Here is a 16,968-nt window from a genome sequence, read left to right on the forward strand (position 1 = left end):
TCCTCATGCCGGGTGTCTCCAATCACTCCTTTCTCAAACTCTACTTCACCAATCAAAGTTTTTCCAAGCTCATCTGGCTGAAGCGGGGTGACCAGGGAGCGTTTTGGAAACTAGCTAGGGTGGTAATAACCTCTGGGCTGGGTGAGGGACATTTCATCTTCGAAGGCGTGGTGGGTACTCCAGAGCGTAGCGTCATAGGAGTGGATGACGTCCAGTTCGGACCCTGCGATGACCAATTCGATGGTAATCATAGATCATCAGTTTGTTATCGTGGTATTCATACACGTTATTACAAATTATCGTAAATAGCACGTTAACTTCTGTGTGAAACGTTAATCAGTACTACTAGGTGATTTGGTTATGTTTTGTGAAATATCGTGACTGCTGGATTTCATGTCATTCTTGGTCTCCACCATTAATTCTCCTTTTTCTCTCCCTTCTCTCTGGCAGCTCCGAAAGTCTCATGTGACAACGGCAGAATGGAAATACTCCTCAAAAGGGAAAGTTACCGGATCTCAGCTCCTAGCCAAATTCGGTTTTCCGATTCTCGTTGCTATGGTTACGCTTTCAACTCTGACTACGTCACCCTTTCAACATCTTTCGAAGAGTGTGGAACGCGCATAGCGGTAAATAGGCCTATGATAAAGTTTGGCGGAAACATGTACCGACAATAAATTATTTGACAAGACTCGTGTAGATTATCTGGCATCTCTTTTATTGTAACAAGAAAAACAAATTCGAGTAATTACGACTTATCCTGCCATGGTGAACGTTTTCAGGTATATACTCGTCATCTCTAACCGTCTGTCCAAAGAGCTGAGACGTCTGGTCTTGAATTAGCCCAGTTATAGTGATTCTTCCATGTTATTGTCATTCAGTCGCTGCCTGTAATGTGAGATGGAAACTGCCAGACCCCAAATTACATAAACTGCATTCGTGGAAAAGTAACGTCTTTCCCTGAATTTGTTTTTGTCAATGCGCTGTGTGTTGAAATGTGAATATCCTTCTAATCATTCAGTGCTGTAAACAAAACAACACATATTCTTATACATTGCAGGAAGGACAACGTGTATACGAAAACTCAGATAACCTGTTTACGATTTCTATATACAGGGAGGGATGTTGACCCCTGGTCATTTCATCTGACCTTGATCTGACCTGCAGCATGAATAAAAGAGGGTGACAAGTTATAGACCATTGGTTCAGGCATGCTCTGTGTATCGATATCACATGCAGCCCTTATTTAAGGGGATCTTCATAATCCTGACACAAATATATTTTTGTATTCAGAGTGACGAGGAGAACTTTTTCTTCACGAATGAGATTGAGGATGTGAGCGGGGTTATGCAGAGCTTCGTCGTCAATTGCACGGTGAGGCGCAGACAACTCATCCACACCTCATACATCGCCCAGTCATCTCTATCAGTCTTCACAGAGGCGTTTGGCCATGGCAATTTCACCATTGCCATTCGACAATTCACCAGTCAAAATTTCGACGTAGCTCTGCCGGAACCGGCACCCCCACAACAGGTATCCTACATCACCCGTCCTTGTATTTCATTGCAGTTATCATGAGTCAGTGCCATGATCACAGTGTGTATGGTGATGAACATCCAAATTATAAGCGGCTCATGCAAGCGATAATTTTATTTGTTCAGATCAAGAGAACATGATTATTTAAAGGAAAATTCATTCGAGCAAAATATTCCAATATTTGTTAGTACGAGTATAGTGTGTGATGAAGATTGTACTTTATATTATTCAATTTGTAATCATACGATCGATGCTTTCGAAAACACTTTTCGCCAACCACTAATGAGCGGGCAGTACGTTTTGTGACTTCTGTGACATGTTGCTCCAGGGTACTCAGTACTGATATATATTGTACAGATTTGCAGCGTTTCATATTGATACACTTGTGTCATGGAATTATCTCGAGTGCTTTTCATATCAATTGTTCGATGAATGAAAACTATCAAGGTGTTTGAAGGCGATACCATCTACCTCGGCACAACAATCGCATCCATGAGGAATCTTTACATCCTCAACGAGCGTTGCTGGGAGACGCCTTCTCCGGACCCAGCAGATCGAAGTTATCGAGATCTGATAGAAAGTGGGTAAGTTTAGGGGAGCAGCGATAGCCCTCTTACGCAATACGAGTTTTATCCCTTTATACACCGCCTTGTGATATTTTAGATTGGACATCAGTTCCTTCTTTTATAGCAAGATTGCATCCAAACACTTCAACAACCTTTATACGATTACTGCATCTTTGGATCTGCTCATCTATCATTTTTGTATATTATGCAAGACTCTGGACACCCTCGGAAAATCTTTGAGGCTGTCTATAATATGAAAGTCCCTTTGGTTTGGGACAATACCATACGAAATGACTGTAATGTACTGTGAAAATGATCAGTGTTTCCTAAACATCTCTTAATTACGTGTAAACAAACTATTCAAACTCTACATTTTCAGTCGTTCATCTACAAGCTTTTGAACATCTTCTCAAATTAAGTCAATATATGTCTTGCAAGTGAAAGCTCATGAGTAAGATTTGTGATTACCGTGAAGAAATTTGATGAGGAAAGCGGGTACACACATTCCAGGAGTTCATTAAACCTAATAGTCCATGGGCCAAGACCCGAAATATGGGCCATTGGTACCACCTGAGGTGGCAAAATCTTTTTTGGTGTCAATTTGTTTGTCGGGCATAGATATGCTTATCAAGTTATGATAGCATTTCCAAATGAGTAGCTTAGTCATAATAAATGAACTTTTAACCAATTTGGTCTCGTTTTTATATCCCTATACTTCTGAATCGAAACTAACCGCTATACAAAGAAGAGCACTGTCTTCCGTATGTCCACAGGACCGGGGGGGCAGAGGTGTTCTGTTGCTAACGCGGTGCGCTTAGTCTTTATTCAAGGCAGCGAAGGGAATATCCAGAGGGTAATGATGTCCGCAGCTGTCACGCTGTGCGCTTAGTCTTTATCTAGACCAATGTACCGTTATCATATCTAAAGTTCCTGATAAAAGGGATTATCTATACTGTTTTTATACTACCCTCTCAACAAATACATCAGTTTTAAACAAAAATCACTCTGTTCATCTACGATATAATTCATCATAATTGTATTGTAGGGTGCCGGTACATTGTTTTTGCATTATCTTTTATTGTTGGATGGAAATAAAGCGACATTGGCGTGGTGTTAGCGTTTTCGCCATAGCGTTTTCACCGGAAAATGATAATTGAATTATACGGTAAAATTCACGAGGATTTGTTGTTGTTGTTGTTTTGTTTTGTTTTTTTAGATAAAAGGATATACACTGTATCATAAGCTTTGGATATTCCCTTCGCCGTCTTGAATAAAGACTAAGCGCTGTGGACATCATAACCTTTGGATATTCCCTTCGCTGCCTTGAAGAAAGACTAAGCGCACCGCGTTTACAACAGAACACCTGTGAACATACAGAAGACAGTGCTCTTCTTTGCTTAGCGGTTAGTTTCAATTCAGAAGCTAGGGATATAACAACGAGACCAAATTGGTTAAAAATTCATTTATTATGACTAAGCTACTCATTTGGAAATGCTATCATAGCTTGATAAGCATATCTATGCCCGACAAACAAAATGACACCAAAAAGGTTTTGTCACCTCAGGTGGTACCAATATCTGGCCTGGCCCATGGACTGTAAAGCTACTAGAGTACCTCCATGATTAAACTGTTCTGTATACAAGTGTAGTGATGAAAACAAAGCTCACCATTTAAAGGACAAGTTCACCTTCATAGACATGTGGGTTGAGTGAATGCAGCAATATTAGTAGAGCACATCAGTGAGAGTTTGAGCAAAATCGGACAATCCATTAAAAAGTTATGAATTTTTGAAGTTTCTGCTCAGTCACGGCTGGATGAAAAGACTACTATAGCTTGTGATGTCACATGAGTACAACGATATAAAGAAAGAATAAAGAAAATTCAACATATTTCCATTTTTCTCCCATAACAAAAGAACACTCGACTTCTCTCTTTCAGAAGGCAGGGGGAATAATATTACCCTTAATCATACGTCAGTAGCAAGTCGAAGAACTGTGCACTTTATTCAAAAAGTAAAGTTTTGTGAAATTCTCTTTTTATTTTCATTATATAGTTGTACGCATGTGATGTCATACACTGTAGTAGTCTTCTCTTCCAGCAGTGACTGCGCATATACTTAAAATATTCGTAACTTTTGAACGGATTGTCCAATTTTCCTCAAACTTTCACTGATGTGTTCTACTAATATTGCTGCATTCTCTCAATCCTTATGTATATGAAGGTGGACTTGTCCTTTAATGTATTCATCATGAAATTGATTACTGCAACACGTTTTACATCGTGAACTGTACGCATTTTACCAAGCCTTGTCATCTTTAATCAAAATTTACGCAGATTGGCTGTATCGAGAAATGTGGAAATCTTTGATATTAACAACTCGACGGTGAGGGCGTTTTCCGTCAGGGCTTTCCAATTCAGTCGCGTTACAGAGTTGGTAAGAATCTTTCAGCACTTATTTCCATTATCAAATTGCTCTGCAACGATGAACTTTACGGGTGTGTATGGTGGATGTGTGATGGTCTGTGGTAAGTGGGCATCATCTCTATAGTTTTGAATATGGATGAATAAGATTAGGGAAATGGCGACTGTTGTCCAGAGAAAGATCCACACCTTCACGATGGTCTTTATTTGGTACTATTTGGGTTGTTTGTTGTTGAGATTGTTGGTGGAAAAATATGAACTCCCTTTATGTCTGTGTAGTCGAAGATTGCACTGGTTTTGCAGACCCAGAGTAAGCAGAGTACTACATGTATTTGTCTGACAATAAATTATGACGTCATCATCTCAACCGGCCTCCAACATTTGGTCCCAGTGTATCTTAAATTCTTTTTTTTTTTTGAGGGGTGGGGGGGGGGGGGTTGGGCGGGGGAGATTAATCCAAGTTAAACGTTAAACTTGACCGTCGCAAACAAACTCCTTCTTCAACCTATTCTACCACATAAAATTGCAAAAGTTTAAGCCAAAGAAATTCTGGTATGACAATAGATAAATGGAACGGTGAAAATATTTTGATTTTATGTGTATAACACTGAATTTGAGGTGCAATTTTATTCAATTTTCTCCCTCTACGATGATGGAGACAAATTGAAGAAAAATTCACACCTAAACTTTCACCGCTCTGCTTAATTATTCTCTTGCTTTCAAGACTGATTTTAGTATAGTGAGTAATAAAGCTCCAGCCACGGAGTCATTGAGCATAACTAGTATTTGTCATTTGATTATTTAACAGACATACATCCACTGTAACGTCCTGGCATGCCAGCAAAACGATCGATTGGAAAGTTGCCACACTTCGGACCGTTCTGGCCCACGTGCCAAAAGGTATTCGAACCGGAAACCTGCAAATAGTTACATACTGTCAAGCGGACCATTCGTCGTCCAGAGAAACAAAGGTATAATACTGATATTCCAAGATGCCATGCAGTTTAGATGGTCCCGAAAATAAAAATACACCCTGCTTTAGTACTATTTCTTCTTGTTCCTTCACAAAATTCGACATTTTTTCCATCATGGCGCATGCGGTACACCTGTACAATGGTGGAGCCATGCGATCGGATTTTACCAGATGCATGGCTCAATGTGGATCAATAAGTAAAAATCAATGCATGATAATTGACCAATCAGATTGCAGAGATTCTAAATCCCATTTAGATTTTATTGATAAGCTTGAAACTGTACCTCTCTCTCTCTCTCTCTCTCTCGTATCTCTTCTACCTTTCAGTGGTTGTTTTCCATGACTATGCGTGTGCGTGAGTGTGTATGTGCTTTTGTGTACAGTCCTATGTGTTTTGGAGTATAAAGTGTATGTTTGTATGTACTATGGAGAGCAATTTTACTGGATATCGCCAAATAAGAAACTGACGCATTCATCTTTATCATGTCGACGTAACCATCGTGACATGAATGCGGTTTCTCTTCAAACTGCAGTAGGCGCTTTTGATAGTTTTCATTCTTGTTATGTTATGTTATGTTATGTTATGTTATGTTTGTTTTGTTTTGTTTTTATTTGGTAGCAGCAGCTGTTAGATAGGTTCGTCATAAAGAGAAGTAAGTTAAAAATTTATGATTGTATACCTTTGTATTGGTCCTTACAAATTCCTTCCACTGTCCATCAGGTATGTCGGTGAGTTCGCTGACTGTATACGTCGCTCTGTCCGCCATGTTGGTCTGCAGCATCAGTGTCATCTTCTATCAACGCCGTCAGAACACCAGACAATAAAGGCTCTAGCGATGAGATGTTTTTAGATATGAATATTGCTTCATTTACAAAAGTAGTACATGATTAGAAAGAGGAATAGAAAGGGATCAGAAATCTAGAAACGAAAAGGGGAATATGTTGATTTGAACACAGAAGTTGGTCTGTTTTGAAAAAGAAAAAAATGAACGTGTTATTTTTTCCCATACAGGTAAGAGGTATCGCATGTAGGCACAAGTCTCCTTGACTTCTCTAACCATTATCAATGAAGCAGGACTACGCAGTACTGTCACTGTCACTGTGGGAATTTATGTGAAACATATCCCAAGAAAGCACACAAGAACACAACTTGATAATACTGGAATGTATAGCTAATGACGTGTCTAGTGTTATATAAAGACTTTATGCTTTCTTATTCATGTTATATTCAGAAGACTAACAAATAAATGAAAATGTTATATCGATTGACATGAATGTGCTTTAAAAGCAAAACTACCCAACCAACCAACCCCCCCCCCCCCAAAAAAAAAAAAAAAAAATGCAGCAGAATTACGGTGGTTGTACCAGTGGATGAGATATTGTTAGTTGCATGGTAAAAGTGGATACAATTTTCTTGATAAAGATTGTTTTCGATTGTACCACGATATTATTCACTAAAAATCATTTTTGTTTTTGATATTTTCCATGGTGAATGAAGTTACTTTTACCAATTTAATGGCGCATATTTTTGTTTGAATAGATACTGTGTCTTTAAACTTTTATTTGTCGATACTGTAATGCATTTTTTTTTTTGCGAAATATATGTATTTAACTTTATGGAAAAATCACAAAAAACTGAATAATGTAGTAAACCCGATAAAGCAAGTCCGAATGCAAGCGTGTGGATGAGCAAGTCAGGTTAAAACTTACTCTCTAAAAAATCTAGTGAAACTATTCACTCATAAAGGAGTGAATACTAAAAAAAGAGAGAATAGGATCGGTAAATATAGATCTTTGTTTACGATGTACCACGGGCTTCCTACAAGTACCAAATAAATTAGTATGAAATATATGAAGACAAAGAAAGAAAAGAGTGTATTGGTGCTTTCATCGTGTACATCTTGTGTTCATTTAAAAGCGTAAAGTAAAAACATCAACACATCTTCGCTTTTGATTTCACAGTGTTACATTTCTATGCATTTCAACGTAACTAACCACCCAGCGAACTCTGTAGAATTCGTATGTAATTCTATCACAAAAATCAGAAAATCCAATACTTAATTGAACTTTATAGCCTGTCTGTATATATTTTGTCTTACTATGTTTGTTAGAATTCTCTGTTATATCATTTCCTATACGAAACCATAACGGTGGCATAGAAGTGAAAGTGTAATTATAGTTTTACGATGTGTTTGACTACCTGCATGTCCAGGGTGCTAAACGATGGAAATATCTCCATTTTTCGATATTATGTCCATTCAGCTCTATCTGTCTATCTATCTATCTATCTATCTATCAACCCATTGTTCTGTTATATGACCGCGTGTATGTATGTTTGGTAAAACAATAACTGGTACAATTGTTACTGATAACCCACACTATGCTTTTAATGCTGACATGGCTAGAGTATCAATTTATATATCAGAGTTCAACTCAAGCACGTAGGCTCTTCATCCTCAACGTAATCATGAAATTGGGTTCCAGAAGATAAACGTGATAATAATGATAATAGTAATAACGACGATAACAATAGTAATGATAATAAAAAACACACATATAGTGAAAAGAGGCACGTTAAGAGTATTAGGGCACTATCCAAAATTGTGAAAAGATAAAAGAAAAAGAGAAAATGATATTGAATAGCTCAAGCAGTGTTTGCAAGGCTGCAAAGGTGAAATATATCTTATCAGCAACGTGTAGCAGAACTCAGAAAGAACAAGCTCTTCAAGAGGAACCATATAAAGGTAGATATCAGATATCAGGTAGTAAGGATGTTAGAACATCAAGACGAGATCGAGAGTCAGTCAGCAAGTCTGGTGTAAGATTTGGGAGAATCCACTTAAGCGCGACAAAGATGCAAAGTGTCTAACAGACGTAGGGAGACAATTCAAGTTGAAGAAGTATGTGGGGAATCAACAATACATTTACATTTTTGCCGAATTAGATATCACCAGGGCCAAATCCCACAATGATTGGAAAAATCCTCCCCCAGCATTCCCAATGATTTCCACTGATCAGTTACTAGCCATCGCCTTTAAAGGGGGCGAACGCCCCACCCCATTTTTCTTTTTATTTCTTTTGTTTTAACAAAAGAGGGGGCGCGCCCCCGATGAAACCTTTCTGTGGATCCGCCACTGGATGCAGTGCATGGATTCTGGCTCAAACATTTCATGACAGTTTGAAATCACAGATTGCCCCGGAGAGAGGAGAGGTTCCCCACTGGCTCTCTAACTGGATGACCACATTCGTCATGAAGGACAAATCCAAAGGTAAAGTTACCGCCAACTATCATGACTATCGACCCACAACTTGGTTGAACATGATGGAACTTTAATGACTGATATCTTTGATATATATATGAGATCTATGGCTTCATTGAAAGGAAGGATTTGTTCCTTGTTGAACAAGAAGGTGGGAAGTGGGGGCGCAGATGAATTAGATATGAACTACGTATTGACAAAATGGTGTAATTTTTGTATAGCTTTGATTGACTACAAGAAGTCATTTGATATGGTGTATCACTCGTGGATCGTATGACTGATTGCTTACGTACAGGTTATCTGAGTTGCAGATAACATCCGCACTTTACTGGCAAATTCTATGAAGACATGATGTGCAGCCTTCACATCGAAAGGCAAAGATCTTAGTCAAGTGAGAACACAACGAGGAGTATTACAAGGGGACTTCATGACATATCTACCCTTCGTTATATCGATCACTCATCCCACTTGTAATTTTTTAAACATGTTTCGGCCGGTTATGACCACGAGGGAATTCATAGCTCTCTGCATCACCCTCTGTTCATGGACGACGTGACGATAGTTTGTAAAGATGAAAAACTATTTCAAACGGTTCATCTGGTCAGCAAAGGCATCAAACAAGTGTACTACCCTGATTATGATGAGAGGAAGCCATACCATTAAGAGTGAGAAAGTAAAGTTCCTAAATGTCAAGGGGTTCCATACAATGATAATGGGACATTTCCAATTAAAATGAATTAAGTGATCAATGCGCTATACATCAAATTCGTCCCAATGACTGAGTAAAGAAGAACATGAGATCTTTTTCAAATTCTTTTTGAAAATGTATGTATGTGTAAAAATTGTTTTGTTTTGACACTTACCACGAGCAAACTGATTCCTTAGGTTTTCTAAAATTACAAACAACTTATCGCATCGAGATGTGTATATTTTTTATGTTGTCAATTTCATGATAAATTTGATTCCTAGCGAAGAAAAATGTCCAAACAATTGAAAATCGACATGCAGTAAATAATATCAACCCAAAGACGATTAACTACATCGTCATAGCAATGACGACCTATTGAAATATGTCATAGCCCTGTGATGTGTGAAGCAGTTCTTCGAGACAGTTATGATTACGCTTATGCTCCTATACCATGTGTACAGCACAATTATAAGACTTAAGTCTCCCAAAAGATGATGAGAGATTATGAGGGAAAGGGAGAGGGAGAGACAAAAAGGGGGGGGGGTGGAGAAATGGGGATTTTTTTTCCTTCTTACATCACCAGATTTCCTCACACGTAAAACGACGTCCTGTGACATGCATAAATTATATACATACCTGTCACTGAAATCCCCTTCTCTATTAAAGCAAGTACATGAGGTAGAAGTACAATCAAAAAGTGACGAAATGTGACCCACTTTTTAAAAATATATACATTTATGTAACTTCCATGTAAAACTGAGCTAGATTAGGGTCTGACGAAAACTGAACTTTTATCAGATCACTTTTCAACCTTTCTTAATGCCGCATTTTGTAACTGATTCGCCGAATCATAATCATTTCGTACTTCATATTGTGAACATAAAGTCAGTGACAGCAAGGAACAAGGTGGAATCAATATGAATTTTGCCATGACACTTAAAAGCTCTAATACTATACCTCAAGAACTGAAATAAATTAGTTCATGCCCAAGTCAGCTGGAAGTCTTATATACGACCAACTCCGAAACTTCAGCTGCCAGTAGGTAGGAATTAATGACATTCTACTTCACACATCATATTGATCATTTCTGAACAATTTGCTATAAAACTCTTTTCAAAAAAGTGCTATATTATCAATACTTTAATAGTTTTTGAAGAAAAAGGTTTGCAAAATATGCAAGTAATATGTATCCGAAATAGAGGTGGTGCAGATTACGTTTCACCACCACCATTTCCACCATCACCATCACCACCACAGCAACAATAACGAAAAATGCCGGTATATTAAGCTGCAGTAATCGCTAACATCATTATCAAACATACCCTGTGAAAGCTAGATTTGATTTAAACAGATTTGTTTAAATTTTTCCTCTCATTCACCAAGCTGTCTTGAGCACTCTGCTTCACAAGCAGGAGATAATGGGGTCGTTGGTGAAGTAGCACTACAGTGACTTACCCCCTCAGCCAAATGAAAGAAAAAAGAAAGCTCCCGTTTAGTTTATAAGATGTCTTCTGTTTTGATAAAGATAATCATTAAGATGAATTAAAGAGAAAGTCAGAATGACAATGGGAACTCTTTATTCGGAAAGAAGGGGTGCCCAAACTATTGTTACCAACTGTTGATAAGAGTCTAATGAAACTTTTGTGGCGTATCAAATGCAGAAAATTAAAACTTGTCAGGAATGTTTCTATTGATAGTGACAAATTGTAGACAAATTCATGTTGTGCAACTGTAGCAAACACGTAGGGGTACGAGTAAATGATATATATCATTTGCAGCATTGTCTATTATAGATTGACTTTACACCTTTAATCAATGAGGAAAACGTTGAAATCAATCACGTTGTTTGTTTATCAGTCAAGGAAGAACATAGAAACTCCATGATACCTTTCCCCGGATTGAATTTTCCTGTAATATAAGGTTTCTTTTCGTTTTCAAACTCTCTCTATCAAATGATGTTCGACAAAACATCCTTCTTATAATAGCCCAAAGTCGAAAGGATAATCCTAGATTCTGTGTCTCCACCACGTGCCACATCCTGCCTCCCTATTTCTACATCCGTCTTAAACGAAAGGAAATCGTCTCCTACCTCCTGATAGATCCATCCCAGGTACTGCAGGTGCGCGTACCCACCCTGATACCAAAGCATGGAACGCCGTATGTTTCAAAAGTCACAGACAAACCCTTGATCAGAGGTTTTAAACAAGGCAACGCCAATCGATGTCTCTCCCGCAAATGGCAATTTTTAATTATAGTGTTTTTCAATAAAATCCAGTGTTCTTTTGACATTTGACCTTCTCCGAATTATAGAATATTTGAACTCTCTTTAGGTGATGCACATGTGGTGTGAGTTTTGTGGTTAAATCTCAAAGATGTGGAAAGTTATTGAGAGCACGCAATATTTTGTGCTTAAATAAAGGAAAGGTCAATGACATTTTCACCTTTGACCCTGTCGGAAATCACCATTATTCGCATTGACTGGCATCATTAGGTGATGTAGGCCTACCTGTGGTGTGAATTTGGTGGTCATAGCTAAAGCTGTGGAAAGTTTCTGAGAGTACACCACAGCACTGGATGTACAGTGCCTAGAACTGTTCTTGACATTTTGACCTTTGACCTTGTCGCACTTCACCGGGATTTGCCTTGCCCAGCGTGAGTTTGGTGGGTTATAGCTCAAATCTGTGGAAAGTTATTGAGAGTGCACCACAATACTACTAGGCCTAGGTGTTACAAAAAACATTTCCAACTTTTGATCATTAATAGTTCAAAAAACTATACGTCAGATAACACTGTCATCAGGGGCGGATCCAGGGAGGACCGCAACCGGCGCACGCCCCCCCCCCCCTTTATTTTTTGTTGAAACAAAAGAAATAAAAAGAAAAAATTGGGGGGGGGGAGGGGTGCGTGCGCCCCCCCTTTAATTTTGTAAACGCGCCCCCTCTTTACGGAATTCCTGGATCCGCCCCTGGTCATTGATATGAGTAATAGCTGAATAGTGTACAATTTAGTTGGAAGTGATTTGAATATGAGAGCGTAAATCAGTTCCGTTAAATCCATTATTGATTTTAAAGACAAGTTCCAGATTTTGGTCAAATTTGAACCCTCTGTACAAAATTGAACTTTACCCAAGAAGCAATGATGTGTTTGTGAGTGTGTGCTTACAATGACCCTGAACAATAGACATGAATGCCACGAATACCACCTTTTCAGAGCTATGCTGACTAGTCTTCTGGATTCTTGCTCCAAGGAACATGAATGTTTTATTAATATTTCATGATGGATTGCCCGAGTGCACGTCATGAGACCGACACCCACGAGTCATGCAGCCCACAAGTTATACAGCTCACAAGTCCTCCAGCCCACGAGTCATAGAGCCCACAAGTCATACAGCCCACCAGTTATACAGCCCACGAGTTCGACACTGAGTAAATAAAGCCCACGAGTTCGACATCAAGTATAATAAGCCCAGGAATTATACGGCTCACGAGACCGACACTACGCACAGAAGGCTCATGAGACCGACACTAGGCAAACAAAGCCCACGAGACCGACACTACACTTAAAAGGCCCACGAGACCGACATTACGCAAAAGAGGTCCACGAGACCGACACTAAAGGTGCGATCACACATCGCCGGTTTAGATGGCGGTTCATGGCGGTTTTCAAACCGCCGTGAACCGTGTCCCAATGATGGCGGAAAGCACTTTGACTACGTTCTCAACACGATCTGAACATGGAGCAAACGCGGATTGACGCGGTAGTAACACGGATCTCCCCGGAAGGTGGAGGAGTCCATACCAAGCCCGTGTATTTGGATGCAATCAGAGCCCTTTCACTTGTCCTCAATGGGTTTCAACAAGGAGCGTTTTGCTTTGTTAGGTAAACGCAATTTTAAAGAAATTATGAATCGTTGTAGCCCCCTATGTTTTACAGATTGATATTAGTGATGCAACAAGCAATTATCTTCACGTTTCAACGTGCTTTCTCTCTTTCTCTTTTGATTTTTAAAATATCTGTATTAACTGTCATTAAAAGACATACATATCAAAGCAGAATCCAACATAGTTTCCGAAGTTTCCTGTTCATTTGCAGGTTTATTCATCAAGTGACGTACGAGTACTTGCTTGTTTCAACATCTCTCTTTTTCATTTAGTGTGCACATAGTTATTTCGCGTATTGAATTTAAGATCTTGTTGCTTGTTTATCCATGTTTTCACAAAATTGCTCCTTCTTACCTTTCAGTGCTCCTTGTGAAATATGAGCCTATGAGAGTTCCTAAATCGTAAGGGGAATCTGTATGTGATACCCTCGATCCATTACAACAAACTACTATGGCAAACGTAGTTTACGCCGCTCCAGGAACTTGGAACAGCAGTCCAAGAGATAAAACATGCAAGTTCCATCAATAAAGTCCAATATGTTTTTAAAAACCTATCTGTTAAAAAAGTAACATAGTGTTTGTAGATGATGATTAGAGGAGCATGTTGCTGTTTCTGGAATTACCTATTCCTGTTTATCTTTTGTTCCCCCTCTAAAGCGCATAGAGACCTTGCCAAAGGTATATGCGCTTTATTAGAGCGGCAATGATGATAATATAATAATAATAATAATACCTTTAACAACAGTCAATAAAAAGACATTTATGTATATTATACATTATCAAACAAGCATATACAGTATGTGTGCATAGTTTCCTCTTTACTTACAGGTTCACGTAACATAATAATGGTGTCTTTTTTTTCAATTTTCAACATTGCATTTCCCTCTACTCTCTTAAGTTTCAACATAATATTTTTATCTGTATCAACATAACATATTTACATAAGTCTTCTGTGTATAACTCATCAGGTTCACGTGGCTGGCCATCTTAAAAGCTGTTAAGCTTAAGTAAAATTATGAAGTTACCAGTTAATGAAAATGATGGTTTTGATGTAAATAAGGTAATTCAACATACCTAACAACTTTTTGAACATTAAACTTTATTTGTTACTGTATATGTGTTAAAGAAGTATAAGGAAACTATAACATTCAATATATTTACCCGATCTTGAATTATGAATTCATCTTTGCTTTTTTCTCCATTCTTATTGCTCCGCCGCAAAGTGTCGCCGGAGCCATTATTCTCTTTTAAGTTCATTGTTTCTTTTCGCTTGAAAATTATGGCGGTGTTAACACGGTATTATCACGGATCTTGAGGTGCAAACACGGAGGATGCCGTTCTTTACACGATGAACGGCGATGTGAACACGGTCCATTTCAAACCGCCAAGACCGCCACGAAAAATTAAACATGTTTAATTTTTCTGGCGGTTCCCCGCAGTTCCCCGCGGTTCTCGCGGTTCATGGCGGATGAGTGACGGATGACCACGGTTTGTGTACGGTGTAAACACGGTCTTTGGCGGAGCACGGCGATTTGCTGAACCGCCATGAACCGCCGTCTAAACCGGCGATGTGAGATTGCACCTTAAAGGGCAAGTTCACCTTCATAAACATAAGGATTGAGAGAATGTAGCAATATCAATAGACTACATCATTGAAAGTTTGAGGAAAATCGGACAATCCGTTCAAAAGTTATGAATTTTTGAAGTTTTTGTGCAGTAACCGCTGGATGAGAAGACTACTGCAGTGTACGATGTCACATGCGTACAACAATATAAGGAAAATATAAAGAGAATTTTACAAAATTTCATGTTTTGAAAAAAGGTACACATTCCCCCGACTCGTTACCGACAAATGTTATGGGTAATATTATTCCCCCTGCATTTAGGAAGAGGCAAGTCAAGTGCTCTTTTATTGTGCGAAAAAAGTGAAAAAATGTTGAATTTTCTTTACATTTTCTTTATACTGTTGTACGCATATGACTCACAAGCTGTAGTAGTCTCCTCATCCAGCGGTTCCAACACAAAAATTTTAAAAATTCATAACTTTTGCATCGATTGCCCAATTTTCCTCAAACTTTCACTGATGTGTTATACTAATATTGCTGCATTCTCTCAATCCTTATGTTTATGAAGGCGAACTTGTCCTTTAAGCAAGAAGGCCCACGAGACCGACAGGAGGAACAGCGCCACCTATAGACCAATAAATTGTATAGGGTGTCCTGATAATGGCATAAGGAAGATATGAGAGATGGAAAAGAAGAGTTGCCAGGGTGTTACCCCTTCAGTTGCCCCCCCCCCCCCCCCCGGAAATGATCAGGATCTTTAATTGTGTTTGCGTGGATGTGTGTTTGTGAAAAAAGTTAACAAAATTCAGTCAAAGCGTGCAACAGATCTTTCCACATTAACTAAAGATGCCAAGACACCCTCGTTTGCATGTTAACCCTTTGACCTCTTTTATATATTCCTACTCCCAGCCCCCCCCCCCCCAAATAAAAGAGAGAAAGAGAGAGAGAAAGAGATCTGCCTTTGGTGATTGTTATTATATTCTAGTGGGAGGCATTTTATAGAGTAAAAATCGGCATGATTCGAGTATCCTTATGATTTGAATAGAGAAAAAACGGCTTGTAAGAAAAATTGTTAGTGCAATTCAATCTAATCTGTATAAACAAAGTGGCTACCAAAATCATTACGTTTTTATTCTTGTAGGTGGTTGCTTGTGGAAAACTCGTCACAGAACTGGCAAATTAACATCACTTGAATTACATGATGAGAAGGTGGAGCTGCAGACAAGAATTTAATACAAGTCAACGAATTAGGAAGAAAATAAAGCATATACATTTTGTTTAATGCAAATACAATACATTGAATTGATGAGAGATAAGTGGTCTTAGCTATACTTCACGGATTTTGGGATCTTATGAGATTCTGTTGTACTATGATGTTAATCTGCATTGGCTCGAAAAATCAGATTATCAAGGAAAAAAATATCACGAAATGTGATGGCAGTAAATGATTAAAAAATGACAATTTCTCTTATAGGTCCTATATAATATATACATATTCGATTCGGATTCGGAAAAAAAAAGATGCATCCATGAAAACAGCTATTGTATTTCACGAAAAATTTACTGTTTTGGAGGAGAATAACACAAGCCACAAATCGAGGTGACTCCCTGCGATATGAAACGTTTTAATCAGTTGAATTACATACATTATAGTTACAGAAAAAATTACAAATAGATCTTACTCCAAAACGTCTAAGCACGGGGGTAGGATATCTAATATAGCCTAAGAAAATAGTGAATAGAGAAAGAGAAGAGGTAAAAAGTACATCCTGTCCATCTTCTAGCTAAAAACTAGGAAAGCCTATTAAAAGTAGCACGGTGGCATTATCAAAGCTCTAAAATTAATCCATACATCGTTCTTGTCCTCTTTTATCAATTCATTTGACCATGTGTTTTTTGTCTTCCCCTTTTTTTGGGGGGGGGGGGGGGCATGAAGAATGCAATTTTATTTTTCTAATTGATAACAATGTCGCTCCATGACATACCTGCCCCCTGGAAGTATGTTGAAATACATTTGATGTCGTTCATTATGTAGATGGTTACCATCTTTCACTTGATAGCGTGACGAAATTGCATCCGCCA

At 38.5% G+C, this 16,968-nt stretch overlaps 1 long non-coding RNA gene across 1 annotated transcript; it reads left to right on the forward strand.

Annotated features, from left to right (window-relative positions):
• The first annotated feature begins 1,978 nt into the window (after window positions 1-1,978).
• LOC139744215 (uncharacterized) lies at window positions 1,979-5,380 on the forward strand. The gene is made up of 3 exons (XR_011711812.1): window positions 1,979-2,117; window positions 4,434-4,533; window positions 5,329-5,380. It is a non-coding gene; the product is annotated as an uncharacterized lncRNA (long non-coding RNA).
• The last annotated feature ends 11,588 nt before the right edge of the window (window positions 5,381-16,968 follow it).

The sequence above is a fragment of the Diadema antillarum genome, unplaced genomic scaffold (genome assembly GCF_040938485.1).
Source record: "Diadema antillarum isolate AM-2024a unplaced genomic scaffold, OU_Dant_1.0 seq00001147_RagTag, whole genome shotgun sequence".
NCBI classification, from domain to species: Eukaryota; Metazoa; Echinodermata; class Echinoidea; order Diadematoida; family Diadematidae; genus Diadema; species Diadema antillarum.